At 39.1% G+C, this 26,218-nt stretch overlaps 1 protein-coding gene across 1 annotated transcript in view; it reads left to right on the forward strand.

Annotated features, from left to right (window-relative positions):
- The first annotated feature begins 3,204 nt into the window (after window positions 1-3,204).
- Window positions 3,205-26,218, forward strand: part of LOC137286452 (uncharacterized) — a 104,960-nt gene continuing 81,946 nt past the window's right edge. The window contains exon 1 of the mRNA XM_067818329.1: window positions 3,205-3,334. The gene's annotated coding sequence lies outside the window, so the exon portion shown is untranslated. The remainder of the gene's footprint in view (window positions 3,335-26,218) is intronic.

A 26,218-nucleotide genomic window follows, 5' to 3' on the forward strand; every position in this document is an offset into this window, starting at 1 on the left:
AGATACAGCCGAACCAGATGCACTGCTCAATTTAGACCAATCTGTACAAATGGGTGAAGTTGATAAGGAGATACTCGAATTCATCATAACCAAGGATGAAATCCACAAGGCTATACAGCATATGGAAAATGGTAAATCTCCAGGAATTGATAACGTCCTCATAGAAATGAATAAAACAAGTGAATCTAAAATTATGCCTTTTCTGTTGGCAATGTTTAATAAAATATTCTCAAATGGTTGTTTTCCACAAGCGTGGAGTAAAGCAACCATAGTTCCTCTGCATAAAATGGGTGATGTAAACATTCCCGATAATTATCAAGGGATATCTCTACTCAGCTCACTCGGGAAAATCTATACTAGTATTCTGAATGAAAGACTAACAAAATGGGCAAATGTTCTGGTTAAAGTTTCTGAAACGCAAACTGGTTTTCGGAGGGGCTATTCAGTTGTTGACCACATCTTCCCACTCTACGCCATCATCGAGAAAAACCTATGTCGAAGAAGAAAAAAGACATAAGTGGCTTTCATTGATTTTCAAAAAAGCTTTTGATTTTGTAAATAGAGATCAACTATGGAAATTACTCTCATCATACGGTGTAAACGGCAAAATGTTACAAGCTCTTAGGGGCATATATACAACAGTAAAATCGTGTGTCAGGGTACAATCTGAGTTAACGGAAAGATTTTCACAGTCCATTTGGATTACGGCAGGGTTGTATGCTGAGTCCTATGTTATTCTCATTACTTATAAACGAACTTTCCGTACAAATCACAAAATACGGTAAACATGGGGTCCAACATTTATCTGATGTGCTAGAAATTCTAATGTTGTTGTTTGTATTCCTTGTGTCAGACACCATTGGTGGTCTTCAGTGTCATCTAGACACTTTAAAATTGCATGCAGATAAGTGGGGATTAACTGTAAATTTGGATAAAGCTAAAGTCCTTGTTTTTAGGAGAGGTGGGAAATAGGCGGTTAAGGAAAATTGGCTTTATAATGGGAGAAAGACTGAAACGGTTGAAAATCCGACAGCATTAGAAAAGTTCACTTACAAGCATGCTAAATATCGTTAAATGTCGGTCCACAGACACTAAATGTAATAATATATGGAGAATGTGGGCGTTTTCCAGTTTATATTAATTCCTACGTTCGAACGATGAAGTACTGGCTTAAGTTAATGACAATGCATCATGAACGTATCCCGAAATGCGTTATACCACTTAGACACAGCTGGGTACCACACGTGGGCGTCTGAGATCCGCATCCCGAAATGCGTTATACTACCTAGACACAGCTGGGTACCACACGTGGGCGTCTGAGATCCGCATCCCGAAATGCGTTATACCACCTTGACACAGCTGGGTACCACACGTGGGCGTCTGAGATCCGCATCCCGAAATGCGTTATACCACCTTGACACAGCTGGGTACCACACGTTGGCGTCTGAGATCCGCATCCCGAAATGCGTTATACCACCTTGACACAGCTGGGTACCACACGTGGGCGTCTGTGGCGTCTGAGATCCGCCATATACTTTGCTCGCACGGCTTTGGATTTGTTTGGTATTCACAAGCAGTCGGTGATCCGTGTGCTTTTATCCACATTTTAGAGAACGCTTGATCAATATGTTTTATCAAAATTGGACATCTACACTTGAAAAAAGCTCACCTTACAGGTTATATGCACAATACAAGAGTCTCCTTGAGTCTGAGGGATATAAATGCCGTCACGTATTGGTCAAATTCAGAGCTGGTGTATTACGTTTAAAGAATAACGTAGGTAGGTGACAAAACATTGATGTATCACAAAGAAATTGTCCCGCGTGTAAAGTAGACTTAGAAGATGAATATCACTTTTTGTTAAAATGTCCAGCTTACAAAGTTCTTCAGGAAAGATTTTTGCCTGACAACTTGCAAGTAAATATGATATCGTTTAAAATATAATTAAACAAAACAAAACTGTTACGCAAACACAATAAGAGAAAGGTTAGAATACTAGAAATTAGTATTTAAATTATATTTACAAAACAGTACAGTGCCGACACACGTGTACATATATGTGCCTTGATATCTCGCATTGGGGATGTAACTAAAGGAAAAATTAACTCAGGCAGAAAGGTAAATGCTTAATTCTTTAAGAACAGTTTCATGTTTTTATGCCTGCTTCTAAGATGTATATTACTATGTATATGGGCCTGTGGCCTTCATACCCAATACAGACTTTGATGATGATGATGATGATGATGATGATGATGATGACGATGATGATGATGATGATGATGACGATGATGGTGATGATGAGGATGATGATGTCATCGTATCCCAGTTACGCAGATCGACCCTCGTGCTGTTGATCACTGGATTGTCTTCTCCAAACTCGATTATTTTCACATCGTCACCGTTTGGCTGTGATATCGGACAAGTGTGACGTACACTTAACTCACTTACTCACTCACTCAGTGACTTTACAAACAGATATTTTCACATTCGAGAACCGGTATAACAGACTATCACATGGTCTCTGATAAGACACAAGCGAATGCCGTTGTCAACAGATCACGCGCCACGTTTATCTGCACTGCAGTAACTTAAATAAAACAAAATAGCAGAACACAAGTTTCATCAAAATTGTTATTACAAGTAAACATCTAACGAACTTATCTTGAGTAACTTAAACACTAAAAACTGGTTTTACGAATCGAGTTAAAGTATTTGTTTTTGTTGTACGTGGCGAGAGAAACGGGGGAATTTTGACGTTTTAAATATGGTTATATCTATAGAACCCACGTCTACTTTACATAGAAAGGCAATGCCACAATAAATTAAAATTATGTAGTTCCCTGCGGATAATGCTCAACTTTCTCAACTTCGTCACGAAGAAGAAAAGGGTTGCATGGCTACCTGGCACATATATCGAACAACAGATTTTCTTGTAACGTCAAAATACGGTGTCATAAACATTGTAAATAATGCCGTGTAGCATGTGAAATAAAATATGTCTCTTTTCCTTTTTATGTTGTGTGTGCGTGTGGACTGGGGATGGGCATGGGATCAGTGTGGATAAAAAACTGACTGTTTAATTAGCACCAATATTGCACTCGAAGTTGGCACACATCTTCTGAGGCTGAAGTACCAGTCTTCGGTCTAAGGGAGGCAACGCCGTTAAAGACCTTGTAAATTACATCCCCCTGATTCAATGTTTTTATACAGGAGGGCGCTGCATGACCTGCTTGCACAGGGGAATTTGTAGGAAAGTGGCTAAATTTCATTGATTTGCAAGTCTTCGACGGGTCTACGGCTGTGGAACAGGGAATGGATGCTCCATGTTGTTGAGGTATGCATAGCAAATAAGAATGTTGTGTTTGTGTATTTCCACGCTGTGTGACCAGTGACGAAACGTAAGTAGGTGGCTGTGTCCAGGTGTAAACAAGTTGAGTTCGAGAACAGATGCAGACTGAGCTAGAGAGTCTGGCTACATGTGAATGTCGATGTAGCTATCAGACGCGCTGCAGCATCAACCATAATGGTCAGAATGTATGTTGTCAAGTTTCAAAAAACAGGAATCTGGGTTGATTTGGTGGTTCATTCACCGTAGAACACAGGCTCACTGGGACCAGTTCAGGTGTTGCTAATGCTTACCTGAACAGCTATTCTCGTTAACCAGCGTTACACGTGTAATCCCAACAATCAACTGGCAGGTCACGAATGTTTGTGTTTGTATACAGGTTTATAAGTAGTTCAGAGTTTGGGGCAAGCATTGGTAACATTTAGTGGTGTCCTATTCATATACACAGTTGACCGCATTCAATGCTGAAGAGAAAGTTTTCACATTTCATTATGTTATCAATTATGGACTAATTCTGATTTAGATGAATGGATATGATGAAATTTCCCAAGAGAGATGTTATAATTCTGCGACCTGTTTCACTGCTGATGATGTTTGAAGCAGTTGGCATGACGTTTATCAAGGGTCAGTGAATGTATTGTTGACATTGTTGACCTGCCATCAGCACGATCTTTTTCTCGTTTTCCTAAATGAAGCTCAGTCACAGGAGCATTGCAAATCATAGTCAACCAAAACAACACTTGTGGATAACAGTTGACACTGGGAAAGGATTGTATTAATGAGAAACATATAATCTGTTATAAGCATCAGACACATTTACGTGTGAGTAGAATTTAACATCACTGTTGGCTCCAGACTAGTACACATGTGGATATGTTCATTTTGAATTTTACACCTCTTCTCTAAAGATGCTGAATTGTATTAATTCTGAGACATGTACATGTCAAAGTTGTGTTTCTGTAGATATTATTATACTGTAACTGTTACAAGCAAAAAGCAAATTATTGACAGTGACACCAGGGATCATCCTCAGTTATGTGTCACCATCGTATACGTGTATGTCAATATGATGCATGTCACCTGCCTATACTTGTGCTAACTGTAGGCCAACATGATCTGTGTCACCATCCTATATGTGTAGGTCAACATAATATGTGTCACTGGGATATACTTGTGCTAGTTGTAGGCCAACATGATCTGTGTCACCATCGTATATACGTGTGGGTCAGCATGATGTGTGTCACCTGCCTATACTTGTGCTAGCTGTAGGCTGACATTACCTATGTCACCATCCTACACATGTAGGCCAATATGTATGTCACCATCCTATACTTGTAGGCCAACATGATATGTGTCTCCTGCCTATACTTGTGCTACTTGTAGGTCAACATGATTTGTGTCACCTGCCTATACTTGTGCTAGCTGTAGGCTGACATTACCTATGTCACCATCCTATACATGTAGGCCAATATGTATGTCACCATCCTATACTTGTAGGCCAACAGAATCTGTGTCACCATCCTATACATGTAGGCCAGCATGATCAGTGTTATCTGCCTATACTTTTGTTAGTTGTAGGCCTACATGATGTCTGTATACCTTTTTGTCCAAGATAATTTGTGTCACTATCCTATACTTGTAGGTGAAAATTATGTGTGTCACCGTCCTATACATGTAGGCTGACAGGATGTGTGTCACCATCCTACACATGTAGGCCAACATGATGTGTGTCACCATCCTATACATGTAGGCTGACAGGATGTGTGTCACCATCCTATACATGCAGCCCAACAGGATGTGTGTCACCATCCTATACATGTAGGCTGACAGGATGTGTCACCATCTTATACATGTAGGCCGACAGGATGTATGTCACCATCCTATACATGTAGCCCAACAGGATGTGTGTCACCATCCTATGCATGAGGCCAACAGGATGTGTGTCACCATCCTACACATGTAGGCCAACAGGATGTATGTCACCATCCTACACATGTAGGCCGACAGGATGTGTGTCACCATCCTATACATGTAGGCTGACAGGATATGTGTCACCATCCTATACATGCAGCCCAACAGGATGTGTGTCACCATCCTATACATGTAGGCTGACAGGATGTGTGTCACCATCCTATACATGCAGCCAAACAGGATGTGTGTCACGATCCTATACATGTAGGCTGACACCAGGTATCATCCACCTGATGTGTGTCACCATCCTATACATGTAGGCCGACACACCTGATGTGTGTCACCATCCTATACATGTAGGCCGACACCAGGTGTCATCCACCTGATGTGTGTCACCATCCTATACATGTAGGCCGACACCAGGTGTCATCCACCTGATGTGTGTCACCATCCTATACATGTAGGCCGACACACCTGATGTGTGTCACCATCCTATACATGTAGGCCGACACCAGGTATCATCCACCTGATGTGTGTCACCATCCTATACATGTAGGCTGACACCAGGTGTCATCCACCTGATGTGTGTCACCATCCTATACATGTAGGCCGACACCAGGTATCATCCACCTGATGTGTGTCACCATCCTATACATGTAGGCCGACACCAGGTATCATCCACCTGATGTGTGTCACCATCCTATACATGTAGGCCGACACCAGGTGTCATCCACCTGATGTGTGTCACCATCCTATACATGTAGGCCGACACCAGGTGTCATCCACCTGATGTGTGTCACCATCCTATACATGTAGGCCGACACCAGGTATCATCCACCTGATGTGTGTCACCATCCTATACATGTAGGCCGACACCAGGTGTCATCCACCTGATGTGTGTCACCAGTCAGTAAGTTACATTACAGCACAATGTCAAAGTGTTGCTACATGATGTACATGAAGTCTTCTGAATTTATTTACATCTGAATTAGATAATAAGTAGTAGTCATTTTGTGGTCTCTTGTATATAGTGTAATGCGATGAGTAGCACACACTGATTGATATCATGCTGATGAACAAGAAGAACTACTTAGCCTTCATTCTCATCTTTCTGCTCTGTCCACCAATGTCAACCCTGTATGGAGTGAGTTGTTGACAGCAGTCCACTAATAAAATCCTGGAAAGGTTATTCAACAAGCATAATATCAGCTACATCTGCCAAAGTGCAATATTGTCATTGATAGCTTCACCACTTCTGCGAGCGGTTACTGCACATGAGTGTCAGGACAACTGGACAAGCAATAAATTATCATACCCATAGTGTATTATGTTATTATATATGTAACTGTTTGTCTCCTTTACTAAATTTTATCCTTCCCTATTTGTATATTTTAAAATATAAAATATTTTTCTTTATGAATTGACTTTCACAATTCTGTATTTTGACATGCATGACTTCATGAGTGTTGATACCTGATAAAGCTTATCATCAATAATTGGTAACTGTGCTTTCTGTGTGACAGCAAATAGATTTTCTAGATTGGAGCTTCACATCCTTGTGTTAGGTCGCCAGCTGTTTATTGGTGTCATGCTTCAGGAGTTTTGTGTTGAAGCATGTCTGTGTTCTTTAGGAAGACTTCAAAATGCTATATGAAAATGATTTACTACAACTAGCCTTTTTGTCCATATATGTATTTTTGATTATTATTCAACACTTCCTGAGAGTGAGAAATCAGACATGTTAGGCATGATAGCTAGGGCAAGGGCAAGCCCCCAAAGTAATGGATTCTGCTATTTATAAAGAAACTGTAGTCCCATATGTAACAGTCTATTTGTCAAGTTTGTTGGTCTAATGTTTGATATAAATATTTGTTTGTAAAAATTGTCCTTTTTTCATTTTGTTGTTAACAGTTTATGTGTGTCTAACTTGCAGGTCTTTTAGATTTGTAGTTAACAGTTTATGTGCGTCTAACTCACAGGCCTTTTAGAATACTGCAACTTGATTAAATATATTTTCGTCAGGAGCCTAGGAAACAATATATGTACATAGTTTATGTTGATGCATAATGCGAACGTTAACAGCAGATAACTGGTAGAATACAAAGCATAAGTTGTCTGGATATCTATGTTCCCATAACTACCAGTACCTCGCTCACTTACCTTTGGCACTCATGTTTTCATTAATGAACATTCTGTGCTGAATACTTTTGGGTCATCTGGCCTAAACCTGTATTAGTGGTATGTTCAGTCAATCTTCATTGCAGTTTTACGAGGCCAAAGGAATGTTCACAGTCACAGACTGCTAATAGTGAAGTTTGGGTATAAGATAGGTTCACTCCCTGAAACCAGAAACAGTAAAGTTTTCCCTGATGCAAGTAATATTTTGCAGTGGTGTGTTATAACATTATGATTTTATTGATATGTTATGATGATATATTGAAGGCGTATAGAATGATGTTTTATTCATAATAAGTATTGTCAAGTAAATGAATTAAAGATTCAGTATTTTGTTCAGAGAAAACTGATTAATTTTGTTTAAAATATGTGCTATACTACTGTTGCATGGTTTATGTTCAGGCAGTAAATACTATTGGTTGCACAAAATGTGCGTAACAGCTTTGCTGATCACAGTTCTAAACCCATTTCAGTAAGTCATATCATTTTGCTTTTATATTGATAAAAAGAAACAGTTTTCATCACTAGGCAGAATCATAAATATTCAGTGCTTGGTGAAACTGTTTGAGCTCACTGTCATGGCACCAGCCTGTGTTCATTATTTGTTTGCTGCCTTTTACAATGACTGAGTTTAAATTATTCACGTAAGACTAAATTTGTCACCATTTTTATTTATGTTACAGTTTCAGATTGCATTTTTGAGTATACGCATGTGAGGCAGTCAATGTTTAAAGATAGAATATTATAGATGTCAACTTCTTTATTATTGTACATGTCAGAGAAACAAAAGATGCAGACTTTTATGTAACATGTTACCATGCCTTTGTCATCTCTAAGTATGAGATAAATTTGTGCTTTGACTTTCTGGTATCGTGTGCATTTCTAAAACTGTGTCTTTATTGATCAGTTTAGGCCATAAGATGTCACAGAGCTTCATTGTTGGGAAAAAAATTAATGACAGTCATCTGGGCAGAAATCTGTGTTCAGTGAACTTTTGATTTGGCATTTTACAGGTTTTTAGTTTAGTGTCTCTGTTTCAATGTTCTTTAATTTCTCTGTGATAATGTTATTTAGTTAGTTTACATGTAATAATGCCAGTGTGTGATACATTAAATAACCTATTTGAAATTTGGAATTGTTGATTATTGTTGGAAACTGATTTTCATATGATTGAATTGTTGCTGGTTATGTTTGTATGGTGTAATTATGCAATGCAGTCTTTTGAGGACACCAGGAATAAACATGGAGGACCTCAGCTTAACTGTGGATGTTGGCATCTTATAACAAAATCTTGTCTGAAATTACTTAGGGTGTCTTTGATAGTTTAATGCTAAGTCACATTGTTTTTGTAGATACTTCAAAGTGTTGTGTTCATCGATGTCAGTTACCATGGATCCCTTAAGTCACATTCTCTGCTGTTAGGGTCCAGTAGATCTATATTTGTTCAGATCTATTGGTGTCGGTTGCTATGGATCATTGAGGTCACATTCTCTGCTGTTAGGGTCATTTAGACCTACATGTCTTCAGATCTACTGATGCTGGTTACCATGGATCATTGAGGTCACATTCTCTGCTGTTAGGGTCCTTTAGACCTACATGTCTTCAGATCTACTGATGCTGGTTACCATGGATCATTGAGGTCACATTCTCTGCTGGTAGGGTCCTTTAGACCTACATGTCTTCAGATCTACTGATGCTGGTTACCATGGATCATTGAGGTCACATTCTCTGCTGGTAGGGTCCTTTAGACCTACATGTCTTCAGATCCTCTGATGCTGGTTACCATGGATCATTGAGGTCACATTCTCTGCTGGTAGGGTCCTTTAGACCTACATGTCTTCAGATCCTCTGATGCTGGTTACCATGGATCATTGAGGTCACATTCTCTGCTGGTAGGGTCCTTTAGACCTACATGTCTTCAGATCTACTGATGCTGGTTACCATGGATCATTGAGGTCACATTCTCTGCTGTTAGGGTCCTTTAGACCTACATGTCTTCAGATCCTCTGATGCTGGTTACCATGGATCATTGAGGTCACATTCTCTGCTGGTAGGGTCCTTTAGACCTACATGTCTTCAGATCCTCTGATGCTGGTTACCATGGATCATTGAGGTCACATTCTCTGCTGTTAGGGTCCTTTAGACCTACATGTCTTCAGATCCTCTGATGCTGGTTACCATGGATCATTGAGGTCACATTCTCTGCTGGTAGGGTCCTTTAGACCTACATGTCTTCAGATCTACTGATGCTGGTTACCATGGATCATTGAGGTCACATTCTCTGCTGGTAGGGTCCTTTAGACCTACATGTCTTCAGATCCTCTGATGCTGGTTACCATGGATCATTGAGGTCACATTCTCTGCTGGTAGGGTCCTTTAGACCTACATGTCTTCAGATCCTCTGATGCTGGTTACCATGGATCATTGAGGTCACATTCTCTGCTGTTAGGGTCCTTTAGACCTACATGTCTTCAGATCTACTGATGCTGGTTACCATGGATCATTGAGGTCACATTCTCTGCTGGTAGGGTCCTTTAGACCTACATGTCTTCAGATCCTCTGATGCTGGTTACCATGGATCATTGAGGTCACATTCTCTGCTGGTAGGGTCCTTTAGACCTACATGTCTTCAGATCTACTGATACTGGTTACCATGGATCATTGAGGTCACATTCTCTGCTGTTAGGGTCCTTTAGACCTACATGTCTTCAGATCCTCTGATGCTGGTTACCATGGATCATTGAGGTCACATTCTCTGCTGGTAGGGTCCTTTAGACCTACATGTCTTCAGATCCTCTGATGCTGGTTACCATGGATCATTGAACTTTTGAAGTGCTATTTTGTGCCAATTAGGACCCAGTGTAGTACCACTACATGTAAAATCACCTTGGCCTTATGACTGGCTAAGAAGAGCTCACATTTTTGGAAAGGTCTGTTGTATTGATGATATTCTGACCAACAGTGAGGAATTAAGGTCAGTAGCAGGTAACCATGCTAATATCAGGGAAATCTGAATGCAGCTTTTTGATAAGATATTAATGACATTACATCTCATCTATTATCAGCTGATCAGGAAAAAGTAGTCGGAGTCCATATGTTTTTCAAAATGTAAATAGGAAAATATTTGCTCTGGTTAGCGAATTAAATGAGCAAGCGTCAGCTGCATTTTATGTTTATTGCTGATATATTTGATATAACAGCAATGTAGAACAGGTACACGATGGCCAAAACTAATAGCGAAAATGTTTCAGTTTCTTCAGGGAATGATCACAGTTACAATACCTCTTGATCCCTGACAACAAATGTGACAAGCTGCTTATGGTAGTAATAAGTGCCTTCATTTGTCAGTTTTTAGAATTTGGTACACGTTTTGAAAATGATTATCCTATTTGCATGGGGAAAGTGTTTCATTTTCATATTAGAGATTCAAATAACAAATACTAGACTAAGACATATTTAGTTTGCCCACATAAATTGAATGGGATTAAGTGCTCAATGTTGTCGGTGAAAAATGTTGTTGGTGAAAAATGTTGTTGAGTGAGATTGGATCCAGGAAATGATACATAGTGTTTGCTGTTTGTAATAATTTTGAAGGTTCTTAAAATCTATCATGCACTTGACGTATTTTTAGACTTGCAAGCATTGTGTATTTGCTCCTTTTCTGCTATTTTAGGTAAATTGCAGAAAAAAATGTAAAGTAGATGAATTAATAAATGAATGTGATCAAAAGTATCACCACTGCAGCCATCTAATGATCATATCAAGAGAAGGAACAAATCTCTGGTAGTTCTTGATTCTGGTTACCATGGTTACTAAACAGACAGTGACATTCACATTTCAAACAGAGTGAATTTGTATTGTTTGTTACACCGACCAACCTACAGTCTGATACTACAAGCACTCCCTTCCTTCCCCATCCCCAAGCTGATCAGTCCTGTATGAGACTGAACCATAGAAGAGGGTGTGGTCCTGTGCTGCATCATCAACCACAGCGGCAGCCGCAATGTGCAGTGGAGCACGTGTTGACCACAGTGCAGTGTGATGTCTGGCATATAGATGTAAATATCATTTGCTGTTGGAGGTGGATTTAGACACGACAAAGAGGAAGCTTGCCTGCGTTGGACAAGGGTCTAGCCCCTGTCATCTTAGTATACAGGTACACCTTCTGTGTTCTGGCTGGCTGCTGGTCAGTTATGGGCTGATGAGATTGTTCATGAGGCTTTTTGTAAAATCATCATCATCAGCATCATCATCATCATCTAGACTGAATGCCAGGCTCTTTTGGCAATTATACTGAATCAGGTATTGAGCTAGATATAGATTTGCAACTTGTGCAAATGAATGAATCTTTGTTGATAGCAGCCACACACAGCTGCAGTCATGACATGACATGTAAGACTGAACACCTCTCCATCACATAGAATGCTGTCAAACAGTGTGTTATCATACTAATACAGATACGGGATTTCACACATAAAATTCATGGCATGGAATTTTCAGACTGTAACTTTTATCCATTAAAAACGAAATATACATTGATGCATTTTAAAGGCAAGAATGTGAAAATCTCGACTGAAGTCTTTCAAATGAAGTTATTGTGAGATAGCATGACACTTCCAATACAACATGCAAAAGTGGCAGTAAGCTTATCATTGCAACTAGTCTCCATGTGTTAAAGTGTACTGCAAGAAAGAAGTCGTCTATCCTTTAAAGTCTTCATCCTCATCCTACCAACTTCTCAAATGCTACTTAAATAGAGAACTATTCAGTATGTTTAGGGGCAACTGTTCCTATTTATATGGATTATTGTGTAAAGAGTCTATATGTTTAGGAGCAACTTGTCCTTTGCTTGATTTATAAGTACTCCCCATGGTAAAAGTGTAACTAGGTTGAGGTGCAACTTTCCCTTGGGTTGATGTGCAGCTAGTCTCCATGTAGAGTTGCATCTGGTTGTTATGTAGATAGGTGCAATCTGTTCTTCTGTTTGTCAGCAGCAGGTTTGGTTTTTAACCAGCCCTTCAAGTTTAGCAGCTTTCATTATATAGAAATTAGGTCACAATAAAATCGTGTCATGTCTTGTCTGCCTTTAAACTGATAAAAACAGACTTAGATTAGACATGACCAGCTTATATTACTACAGACTTCAGCCTACAACACAGCCTTGTACATGATGCATTCAGATACTTGTAGTTTCATATATCGCTATGTGCTTCAAGATAATCATAATATTTATTTGTCTCCTTTAATATTGTGTTTTTTTCTTCTTTACATGTAGTGTTTAAGCATAGGGTGATTTGCGTAATGAGGTTTGATCTGTTACAGTTACCAGGTTAATGTTTGAGTAACTTTACTGGTTTGAAATGTCATGAAAAGATATTCAATTTTTGTGTGTTGGATTAGAGTCAGGAGTAAGAAATACACATGATTATGAAATCAAGACGGGCATATGTATGCATATATATATGCATTATCATTCAATGCATTATTTATACATACTACATATGCACCATCCCCGTCTGGCATTTTCAATTTAAGTACAAGCGAGGTATATTTCAATGTACCCTGCTGCCAATGGCAACTCATTCGATACCTTGTGGTAGTAATTCTTTGTTCACTTGTATTTGGGGTACATTGAAAACAATAGAAGAGGGCTTAGCCAAACAGAAAAAGACGTTTATGTGTGAGGTAAGATAAAGTGCCTTTGCTAGGATGCCATGCCTAGCTGGACTGACAAAATATGAGTATGTAAACAATGTCTTGAAATGCTTGAAATCAACTTCCCAGGATGTGTCGAGTCTATTTTCAGGCACATATTCACAGTTGGCTATTATTACAAAACATCAGAGCATCATCATGATGATTGAGCAGTAAACATTTAACACAGCAGTGTGTGCTGTTGCAGGCATTGAGGTGATTCCACTGGATAACAACAAATCTCACATGTTTTTTATGATAATATCCTAAAAGGTTATACAACATAAAGTTCACTCCATTAGGTGCTGTAGGACATGTTTTTGCCAGTCATTTGTTTACTCTTTAGTCATGGGTCTTGGTAGAGCAGCTAGCTGATCTACAGCTCTGTACTTTCCAAGAACCGTTAAAGGTAACAACAACTGAAATAAGTACGCAGCTAAGTTAATTATTCATGTTGTAACTATCAACACATTGATTTTGGCTTCCGGCTCCTCATGCTCTTAGATGTGGAGCAACACTCAAATGACACCTTACTCACATTAACAGTCTGCGTACAAATATTTCTCAAAATTATTCATACATCTAAGTGGAAATATTGTCTGGTTGTCATTTTGGAACTCTTGTCTCAAGTGTGTCATGATAATACCAACTTATATTGAAACTGCTAACATGAGTGATTTTGACGGAATAATTGATGAGAACATGACTAGTTTTAATTATATTGCCTTTATGCCTGGATCTGTTGGGTGCAACCGAAACTATTGTCTTTTTATCTTGATGATGACAAATGTAGGACTGTATTTTTTTATTTCTTTGCTGAACCATACATTGTTATTTACACATCACGGTTCTAATACAGTATATCCTTGAACATGTGTTTACCTGAAACTTCCTGGGTTACCTGATGAAGAAACACCAGTGTTAAATAAGAGAGTTCTGTTTTGGGTTGTTCCTGAACTTGAACTTTCCCTTGAAACAATAAATGCCTCTCGTGAATAAATGCCAAGCTCAGGACATTCCAAAATTGCACAGCTCTTTTTCAGGCATTTATGGCAGATATACTTTTATTATCTCCCTTGTGACCTTCATAATGAAGAGATCAGTTGACAATGCACCATCTGTTTTGATGGTGTCAGTATTGTTGTGATGTACATCAAATCACCTGTACTCATTTTCATGAACAAGGTGATATAGCATCACATTGCCAGACTGTACTGTTGTATATATTGGTGAGTGATTGAGTGAGTTAGTGAGTGAGTGAGTGAGTTCAATATGGAAGACAAATCAGCTTTATTTTGACCTCACTGTGAGTCAAGTTTTCACATATTTATTGGTTTATCATGAACACAAAATCATAATTGAAAGGAATTTTTGTATAAAGCATAGGTTACTACAGTAAATGTAAGGGTAATATATTCTTGTTGCATAGCCAGGAAATGATGTGATGAATGATATTTTGTTTCCTATGCCAAGTACTAGAAGGGTAATACAAGCAATTAATATACATAGATATGTTAAATATACCATGTTGAGACAAAAAGTATAAACTTGTTTTACTATGTGAGGACATATGTACATTGTTTAACAACTGAACCCAGGTATATTCCAGTTTGATGTGAAACAATAAACCTCTCTATACAAATTTAAGTGCATGTTTTATTGTATCAGTAACTCACTTTGTGTATACCCACATAGTAAAAAGTTGTATAGTGCAAGGTAACCAGATAGTAAAAGGTTGTATTTTGCAAGGTAACCAGATAGTAAAAAGCTGTATTGTGCAAGGTAACCAGATAGTAAAAAGCTGTATTGTGCAAGGTAACCAGATAGTAAAAGGTTGTATTGTGCAAGGTAACCAGGTAGTAAAAGGTTGTATTGTGCAAGGTAACCAGATAGTAAAAGGTTGTATTTTGCAAGGTAACCAGATAGTAAAAAGCTGTATTGTGCAAGGTAACCAGATAGTAAAAAGTTGTATTGTGCAAGGTAACCAGATAGTAAAAGGTTGTATTTTGCAAGGTAACCAGATAGTAAAAAGCTGTATTGTGCAAGGTAACCAGATAGTAAAATGCTGTATTGTGCAAGGTAACCAGATAGTAAAAGGTTGTATTTTGCAAGGTAACCAGATAGTAAAAAGTTGTATTGTGCAAGGTAACCAGATAGTAAAAGGTTGTACTTTGCAAGGTAACCAGATAGTAAAAAGCTGTATTGTGCAAGGTAACCAGATAGTAAAAAGCTGTATTGTGCAAGGTAACCAGATAGTAAAAAGCTGTATTGTGCAAGGTAACCAGATAGTAAAAAGTTGTATTGTGCAAGGTAACCAGATAGTAAAAAGCTGTATTGTGCAAGGTAACCAGATAGTAAAAAGCTGTATTGTGCAAGGTAACCAGATAGTAAAAAGTTGTATTGTGCAAGGTAACCAGATAGTAAAAGGTTGTATTTTGCAAGGTAACCAGATAGTAAAAAGCTGTATTGTGCAAAGTAACCAGATAGTAAAAAGCTGTATTGTGCAAGGTAACCAGATAGTAAAAAGCTGTATTGTGCAAGGTAACCAGATAGTAAAAAGTTGTATTGTGCAAGGTAACCAGATAGTAAAAGGTTGTATTTTGCAAGGTAACCAGATAGTAAAAAGCTGTATTGTGCAAGGTAACCAGATAGTAAAAAGTTGTATTGTGCAAGGTAACCAGATAGTAAAAGGTTGTATTTTGCAAGGTAACCAGGTAGTAAAAGGTTGTATTGTGCAAGGTAACCAGATAGTAAAAAGTTGTATTGTGCAAGGTAACCAGATAGTAAAAGGTTGTATTGTGCAAAGTAGCCAGATAGTAAAAGGTTGTATTGTGCAAGGTAACCAGATAGTAAAAAGCTGTATTGTACAAGGTAACCAGATAGTAAAAGGTTGTACTTTGCAAGGTAACCAGATAGTAAAAAGTTGTATTGTGCAAGGTAACCAGATAGTAAAAAGTTGTATTGTGCAAGGTAACCAGATAGTGAAAGGTTGTATTGTGCAAGGTAACCAGATAGTAAAAAGCTGTATTGTGCAAGGTAACCAGATAGTAAAAAGTTGTATTGTGCAAGGTAACCAGATAGTAAAAGGTTGTATTTTGCAAGGTAACCAGATAGTAAAAAGCTGTATTGTGCAAGGTAACCAGATAGTAAAAAGCTGTATTTTGCAAGGTAACCAGATAGTAAAAAGCTGTATTGTGCAAGGTAACCAGATAGTAAAAAGTTGTATTTTGCAAGGTAACCAGATAGTAAAAAGCTGTATTGTGCAAAGTAACCAGATAGTAAAAGGTTGTATTTTGCAAGGTAACCAGATAGTAAAAAGTTGTATTGTGCAAGGTAATCAATTTACAGATTTTACATTCATTTGAAGCATATGGATTGATTTTCTAGGTTACGGATACATGGTGTATATTGTGAACAGTGGTTAAATTTATCAGTTATGTAACTTATCTAGCCTTGTAGGTTTAACTACATACAGACATAATAGGCCATGACATTTGCTGGTTGTGACCTAGTTTTTGACAGAGCCCATGTTGTGATTAGTTCAGCATTGTACACTGATATGTGATAGACGTATGGCCACAGCTGATTGGTCAGCACTATCTTCCAGGAAGTATTCCCACACTGTAGAGGTGGGCTTACTTTCAAGGAACCTTATGAGGAGCTGCACGACCCCTGTCCTTTCAGCAGGGACTGTATTGTGACTGGCTGTTATGTTATGCAGGTAGGCATGGAGACGAGATATGTAGTAACATGTTTGTTAAAGCTGCATGATTTGTCCACAACAGTATGTGTGGGGATCCTATACTGTGAGGCTCTCTCGACCGGCACTGCTTTATTTTCCAACATTGAACACACATTTATTTGGGGGAATTTGGAGTAGAGGTCAAGTTAAATTTAAAGCTGTTTACAGGTCAAATTCTATCTGTGTATTGATGAGATATTTTGATGAGGTTCAGACTGCTTAGTAAACAGAAAAAGATATATTAGTCTGAGTACCCAGCAATTCTGAGTTAATAAATTTTTGTAAAGATAAGAGTTTTGAATGATATTTTGTTAGACACACATTTAAATACTTGGATATATATGGATTTGTTGTCATGTGTCTTTGGGGTAATTGTTTAGAAAATAAATATATTTTCACAAAATGTTACAATGGTACTGTGAAAAATGAAGAAATACCTATGTTTATTTATGTATTTGTCAGCGTCTGGGAGAACCTTTAGTGACTTGATAATTGTTCCAAGGCCAGTACATGCACTTGCAAGTGAGGTGTGAGTGGCTCCTTGCCTATCTCATGTAATAGGACTCTTACTTCAATGACATGTAGTTGTCTAGATGTCTGACCTCCGTTCAAAATAGGACACAGAATGGAGCAGTTGGCATATGCAATAGTAAGAATGGATTTATTTCAGTGACCATTGAAGTGTCTTATGTTGCTTAATAAAAAAACCCTGAGAAACAACAACCTTTGCCTTCAGTAGTAGTTTCTGAATATCATTCAAAAGGAGATTCATGGAGACCAGAGATACAGAACCTGGCAAAATCGAAAAATGGTTCAATAGGGTGTGTGTGTGTGTGTGTGTGTGTGTGTGTGTGGAAAATCAGGATAATGAATATGATTATTTAATATAATAATATAATAACTCACTCGTTCACTCACTCACTTTCCACACATGGGTACAATGTGTGAGGCCCATTTTCTGGTGTCCCCCACTGTGATATAGCTAGAATATTGCTAAAAGCAGCGTAAAACCAAACTGACTGACTGACTGACTGACTGACTGACTGACTGACTGACTGACTGACTCACTGACTGACTGACTCACTGACTGACTGACTGACTCACTGACTGACTCACTGACTGACTGACTCACTCACTCACTCACTCACTCACTCACTCACTCACTCACTCTTGTGAGACAGACTATAAGAAGCTCTGCCACATAATAGAGTTAGGACCCTGTGTTTGAAACTCCACACATCTTCTTAATATTTGACTTTTAACTTGCACCACAAGCCTTCTGGAACACTACAAGGTTTGGAAGCCTATGGTGAGCTACATAGTTGTCATAGGTCATCAGGCTACAAGGTTTGCAAGGCTATGGTGAGGTACATAGTTGTCATAGGTCATCAGGCTACAAGGTTTGCAAGGCTATGGTGAGGTACATAGTTGTCATAGGTCATCAGGCTACAAGGTTTGCAAGGCTATGGTGAGGTACATAGTTGTCATAGGTCATCAGGCTACAAGGTTTGCAAGCCTGTGGTGAGCTACGTAGTTGTCATAGGTCATCAGGCTACAAGGTTTGCAAGGCTATGGTGAGGTACATGGTTGTCATAGGTCATCAGGCTACAAGTTTTGCAAGGCTATGGTGAGGTACATAGTTGTCATAGGTCATCAGGCTACAAGTTTTGCAAGGCTATGGTGAGGTACATAGTTGTCATAGGTCATCAGGCTACAAGGTTTGCAAGGCTATGGTGAGGTACATGGTTGTCCTAGGTCATCAGGCTACAAGGTTTGCAAGGCTATGGTGAGGTACATAGTTGTCCTAGGTCATCAGGCTACAAGGTTTGCAAGGCTATGGTGAGGTACATAGTTGTCATAGGTCATCAGGCTACAAGTTTTGCAAGCCTATGGTGAGGTACATAGTTGTCATAGGTCATCAGGCTACATGGTGTGCAAGGCTATGGTGAGGTACATAGTTGTCCTAGGTCATCAGGCTACAAGGTTTGCAAGGCTATGGTGAGGTACATAGTTGTCCTAGGTCATCAGGCTACAAGGTTTGCAAGGCTATGGTGAGGTACATAGTTGTCATAGGTCATCAGGCTACAAGTTTTGCAAGGCTATGGTGAGGTACATAGTTGTCATAGGTCATCAGGCTACATGGTTTGCAAGGCTATGGTGAGGTACATGGTTGTCATAGGTCATCAGGCTACAAGGTTTGCAAGGCTATGGTGAGGTACATAGTTGTCATAGGTCACCAGGCTACAAGGTTTGCAAGCCTATGGTGAGGTACATAGTTGTCATAGGTCATCAGGCTACAAGGTTTGCAAGGCTATGGTGAGCTACGTAGTTGTCATAGGTCATCAGGCTACAAGGTTTGCAAGCCTATGGTGAGCTATGTAGTTGTCATAGGTCATCAGGCTACAAGGTTTGCAAGGCTATGGTGAGGTACATAGTTGTCATAGGTCATCAGGCTACAAGTTTTGCAAGCCTATGTTGAGGTACATAGTTGTCATAGGTCATCAGGCTACAAGGTTTGCAAGGCTATGTTGAGGTACATGGTTGTCATAGGTCATCAGGCTACAAGGTTTGCAAGGCTATGGTGAGCTACGTAGTTGTCATAGGTCATCAGGCTACAAGGTTTGCAAGCCTATGGTGAGGTACATAGTTGTCATAGGTCATCAGGCTACAAGGTTTGCAAGGCTATGGTGAGCTACGTAGTTGTCATAGGTCATCAGGCTACAAGTTTTGCAAGCTTATGGTGAGGTACATAGTTGTCCTAGGTCATCAGGCTACAAGGTTTGCAAGGCTATGGTGAGCTACATAGTTGTCATAGGTCATCAGGCTACAAGGTTTGCAAGGCTATGGTGAGCTACATAGTTGTCATAGGTCATCAGGCTACAAGTTTTGCAAGCCTATGGTGAGGTACATAGTTGTCCTAGGTCATCAGGCTACAAGGTTTGCAAGGCTATGGTGAAGTACATAGTTGTCATAGGTCATCAGGCTACAAGGTTTGCAAGGCTATGGTGAGCTACGTAGTTGTCATAGGTCATCAGGCTACAAGGTTTGCAAGGCTATGGTGAGCTACGTAGTTGTCATAGGTCATCAGGCTACAAGTTTTGCAAGCCTATGGTGAGGTACATAGTTGTCATAGGTCATCAGGCTACAAGGTTTGCAAGGCTATGGTGAGGTACATAGTTGTCATAGGTCATCAGGCTACAAGGTTTGCAAGCCTATGGTGAGCTACGTAGTTGTCATAGGTCATCAGGCTACAAGGTTTGCAAGGCTATGGTGAGGTACATGGTTGTCATAGGTCATCAGGCTACAAGTTTTGCAAGCCTATGGTGAGGTACATAGTTGTCATAGGTCATCAGGCTACAAGGTTTGCAAGGCTATGGTGAGGTACATAGTTGTCATAGGTCATCAGGCTACAAGGTTTGGAAGGCTATGGTGAGCTACGTAGTTGTCATAGGTCATCAGGCTACAAGGTTTGCAAGCCTATGGTGAGGTACATAGTTGTCATAGGTCATCAGGCTACAAGGTTTGCAAGGCTATGGTGAGCTACGTAGTTGTCATAGGTCATCAGGCTACAAGTTTTGCAAGCCTATGGTGAGGTACATAGTTGTCCTAGGTCATCAGGCTACAAGGTTTGCAAGGCTATGGTGAGCTACATAGTTGTCATAGGTCATCAGGCTACAAGGTTTGCAAGGCTATGGTGAGCTATGTAGTTGTCATAGGTCATCAGGCTACAAGGTTTGCAAGGCTATGGTGAGCTACATAGTTGTCATAGGTCATCAGGCTACAAGGTTTGCAAGGCTATGGTGAGCTATGTAGTTGTCATAGGTCATCAGGCTACAAGGTTTGCAAGCCTATGGTGAGGTACATAGTTGTCCTAGGTCATCAGGCTACAAGGTTTGCAAGGCTATGGTGAGGTACATAGTTGTCATAGGTCATCAGGCTACAAGGTTTGCAAGGCTATGGTGAGCTATGTAGTTGTCATAGGTCATCAGGCTACAAGGTTTGCAAGGCTATGGTGAGGTACATGGTTGTCATAGGTCATCAGGCTACAAGGTTTGCAAGGCTATGGTGAGGTACATAGTTGTCATAGGTCATCAGGCTACAAGGTTTGCAAGGCTATGTTGAGGTACATGGTTGTCATAGGTCATCAGGCTACAAGGTTACAAAGGCTTTGGGAATGGCAGTCCTGTTACAGAAGGTCCCAAACACAAACTTAGTTTAGGATTTTTCTTGTATGGTGATGGTTGATTTTTCTTTCATTTTTGCAAGACAGCATGGGGTATTATAAAGAAGATCAGTCACAGGATTTTCTGCACAATGCAGAAAAGAAAAGAAACGCTTAGATTTTGACAAAATGATTTGATTTTTACACATGTAGGAAAGGTTAATAAAATGAAAATACCAATATTTTTCAATTGCATTACGGTATACAGAACAGAAGGCCAAATACCACGGTGCTACTAGTACTGCAGTATACTGTTTCACCCCTATGTACTGGTGTGAAAATATCATTTGAACATTGCTAACAAAAGTGTTTCGTTATTGTATAGAGGAGGTGTGCATTATTTGTCCTTTCTGTTCAGTGCCTGAATGTTTTGAATGAACTGTATAATAATTAAATGAGATTCACTTTGTAAAACCGACCATGCTGCTCATTTACATGTATATTATTGCATATGCCATTGTAGGCTTACGTTACAGCACAATCTACATGTATACCTTATAAGGTGACACTGAACAACAGATAGCTGTGTGGTGAACCAGTTTTGTAAAGGTCATTTGGAATCAGAAATCTTCCCGTGCTTGTGCATCAAGGACTGTCGCTCAAATTTAGACCCACTGTAATACTGATGACGTTGAAGAAACTTTGTGGTCGTACATCTACACAGCGCTCATGTATCAAGGACCATCATCGAGGGACCCTGTTTTATTGATAGTTGCTTTCAAAACTAGCTTTGTTAGGGTTATATTGTTTCAGTACTGCCATAAATTTTGCTTACTGTAAAGGGCAAAAGATTCCCGTTAGGGGAAAGAGACCCTGTGTCATTCCTGTGATTCACACATTTTAAAATGACTGCATTTTCTCATCATGTAACAGTGATGGGGTTTCATTGGTGTTCAGCGCTGCATTAAACAGCATTCCAGCTATGTGGCGGCCACCTGTAAATAATAGAGAATGGACAAGACAGTCGAGTGATCAACAGCATGAACATCGATTTATGCATTAATATGTGACAACCAAGTCACTTGTTTGTTACCTCTTACAACACAAAAAGCCAGTTGTAACCCAGATCTTCATGTGTCCATATAAGTACCAGATTTTCTGGTCTGCTGTGCTTGCTGACCTACATTATAATGGGACACAGTGTGAATCCCATGCACTATTACGTTCTATGTTAACTTTCTAAAGGCTTAATTTTAATACTCAAAATATTTACTTCAATATGCTAATGTTTCTTCTGATTTGGGTCCTGTTGTTTCAGCCAAGGATATCAATGACTAGGCCTGGATTCTTGTAATACAAAGCCAGGTTTTATTTATGTAAATTAAGTACTGTTTTTGCTAAGTTTCAGCATGGATTCATTTCAGCAAAAGGTACAGCTCATCATCTTCATGACGCTATTGAACTTCAAGGCCATGAAATGTAAATTTTGAAAATTATTATGTAAGACTTTTGCGCTATTTCAACCTTACGTGTAGTGTAGGCTAGATGTGAGCTGTTGTCTGACTGCAGTGGTGTAGATGAGCATGTGGTCCCAGGGAGAGGTTTACTAGCTGGACTTGAAATCTGTCAGTATTTTGCAGGAAGATGATGAGAAGTGAACACATGGTCAGTGTATTTTATTTTTAACCAGATCAAGCGACACTTAACCCTGAGGAAACTCTTTAACATGGTTTGTTGCACTAGCAACACCATGTTATTGTTTGGGTGAATCTGAAACCAGGAACATTTGACTGCTTATGGTGAATGAGTAATTACATATTTTCATCAAAGGAGAGTACCTCAATAACCTCAAATGACAGAATCATTTTCAACAACAGCTCCTGCACAAAGCATCTTTTAGTGGCCAAGCACACTTCCACCTGAAATCACTGTTACCTGAAACCTTATTGCTACCCTAAACTATTCAAGCATTATGTAATTGACATCATCATTATTCATACTGTTTCTACTCAAATTACCTTGATATGGACAAAGTAAACCTGTGGCATCCAGTTAGTCTTGCACTAAGGTTATACTGAAACCTAAGACCATGGATGTATAATACTTCAGTCCTATAAAGAGGCAAGTCAAGGTAGGGTGACAGTAAGGACTCCAGTCTGTTATTTATTTTAGAAATTACCATTTGAACTATGACTTATTGTCTTAGAGACTTGTGCAAGTCTATCATGCAGTCCAAACCAGTAAGCTTTATAATTTATCCCAGATACTCAAGAATTATTGAGACACTGTTTCCCACATCAAGGCAGGTTGGTCCATTCAAATTTTCTTTGCAGTTTACTCATGAACCAGGGCACTCATTGAATCTACTCATCATATTTATATTTTCCCACTTGTCCTCATGCTTGGACTAGATTCATGGCAAATCACTTAATTTTTTCAAATGATTTCAGACTGTGTAACAATTTCATTAAAAGTCAAGATGAATCTGAATAGTTATTGATCTGTTAGCAGTGCAACAACACGTTTTAAATTTTAAAACCTGAATCTTTCTTCCCCACCTGTTATTTCTCCATAGAAACAGAAAATAACAAAAGTATCTTGTGGTGTTTACTTCATTATACAACTGTATGGGAGGTTTAAGGTAGTAAAACTGGGAAAATGTTTTTTAATAAAACATTCATCCCATTCCTTTCCCAATCATACTGAATGGGTTCTTTAATTTTCATTGTGACATTATTTTCACATAACTTCATTGATAACCATTTGTCAGGGACAAAAGGTTAGTATATCTGTATGAAACTGCCACACTCCAGGCACAGTGATGTAAGTATTCTTCTTCAACTGTAATATGGAAGCCTTGAAAATATGTATTTATTCATCAAGCGACTGTATCGCTAGCTCTACATACGGCTTCGATGACAGGACATGGAGCCCTAAGACCAGTGCAAACAAAGGAATTGACCATGACACTCGAGAGCTCACTAATGGTACAAGATATGCTTCTGAGTAGCTTCTAAGTGTTTTTTTAATGTTGATCATTTTCAAGCATTCATGTGGTTCAATACTGTTATGAAATAGCTCTTTTTCATTGTTTGTTTTATTTACACTGCTATCTCAAGTTCATGTTGATTGTGGATATGCTTTTATTGTTTGATGTGAGCTTTGTTTTTGAGAAAAAAATCAATTTTTTGTATATGTTCTTTTATAATTTATGCCATGTTGTGTGATGCATTTGATTTATCAAACACCTCGCTGATTAATAATAATTCCTTTAGTTTAAGTGTTTAAATACTAGATGGACACAATCTATTGTTAAACATGGCACTGCTGTGGCCTTCACCTACTTCATGTCTTTGGGAAAAGACATGTGCAAGACCAGATGGTGAAATTTAAGGGGTGTGTTTGTGGTTTTCTTAGTACTGTGTTTGTTGTGAAATGTCCAAGACTCTTTATAAACCCAGCATATCACATAAATTTCTGTTGTTGTTTCAAGTCAGTAACTAGATCTCAGGAAAGGGTGGGTGGGGGGCGGTGGTGATTGTGTTGGTGGTGGTAACAAAGTGTGACACTATTCATGTTATCTCCCACTAAACTGTCTAAACCTTGAAATTTAGTGAATTTAGTGGCCATGATATGTAGGCAGCTGGAATACTGCTGACTGTAGCATAAAATAACAGTGATCCACTTGTCTTACAATAGCAATAAGCTGTGATTATCATATGGGTAGTGGTGATTATTGTTCATATCACATTTCCTGGAAGGTGCAGTATTGAGTGCTAGCACTTAGGCCTACATGTTCCCTCTCACTCAGGTCATCAGATCAGTGTACATGTCTCACCTACTGACCTCCCCTTTCATGAGCCTCAACATGCTGCACAGCAGACTGACACTGCCAGCAAACTCTTGCCCACAATTTTGTTAGCAGGTCCTTACTGTAGAGTCTCCTTTTTTCTAACCAACCTTTTCCCCCCAGCTTTCACTCTTGGTTTGCCTTCTCTATATTTCTATAGAAGGAAAAGGGTTTTCATTTTTCTGCAGACTTTGTTTTAAGCTTTAGTTTCTTTTCGAGGACTGTGTAGTTTAGTTTACAACATGCAGAACAAGGCTGACACCTGAAGAAGGAAGATATGTGTGTTAACTTCCTTTGTTGACATCTCTCGTTGTCTCATGAATAGAGTGTAACAATTATTTCATCAACAGCTGCATTGATGCTGCTTCCACATCTGACTGCATGTTCCTGTGTTTGAGATCCAGTTATTTGTAACAGACTTGCCTTGTCAGTGACATTCGCCAAGCAGACTTTGGCAGCAGATTCCACCTACCCAGTATTCTGCCTTTCTGCCAGCGAGCAGACGCCATCATGTAGATGAACAGGGAGCAATTACTGTGCTCATCAAAATCGTTCCTCACATGGCCTGCCTTACCACTTGTGTGTGCCGCCACACACTGCGTAGGAATGGTTGAGGTTCCATCATTATGTGCTGGTGGAATTTCTCGGGGCCATTTTGTCATAGGAGGACAGACAGACCCAGGGTCCTTCCGTCTCTGCTAGTCTTGTATTGATCAGTGGGATTACTCCATGCTCTCAATCATGGCCATAAGGAGGTTCCCAAACCAACACCACAAGCCACTTCTGTTTCACATTTTTCTGTTTCTATGGAGATAGTCAAGAAACTTGAAAATGTCATGCTGGAAAAAAAGGTTCAGGTTTCAAAATTTCAAAAAAGAATGCTCTTTTGTAGATAGGTCATTAAATATTGATTTTTAATGAAACTGATATATAATCTGGATTCATGTTCACAAGTGGACTAGATTTTTGGTATCCACGTTTGAGGAAGAGAACTCTGTAAATATGTCAGTATCTGACAAGGGCATTCAGTAACAGCCCTAGACCTTTAGAAAATTACAGAGGATGTTTGAAAGGACCAACCTGCCTTGATGTAGGAAACACTGTCTCAGTAATTCCTGAATATCTGAGATGTATTATAACATTTACAAGTTTTTAACTGTATCATGATGGATAGCACAGGTTTACTTCGTTTTTGTCATGGTAATTTGAGTAGCAATGTCATGAGTAATGACAATGTCCAGCAGGTAATGTTTGAATAGCTTGGCTACTACAAGGGCTTCAGGTAGCAGTGGTTTCAGGTGGAAGTGAGTTTGGTGACAGAAATATGCTACTAGGAGA

Source organism: Haliotis asinina, chromosome 6, assembly GCF_037392515.1.
Source record: "Haliotis asinina isolate JCU_RB_2024 chromosome 6, JCU_Hal_asi_v2, whole genome shotgun sequence".
Classification (NCBI taxonomy): Eukaryota; Metazoa; Mollusca; class Gastropoda; order Lepetellida; family Haliotidae; genus Haliotis; species Haliotis asinina.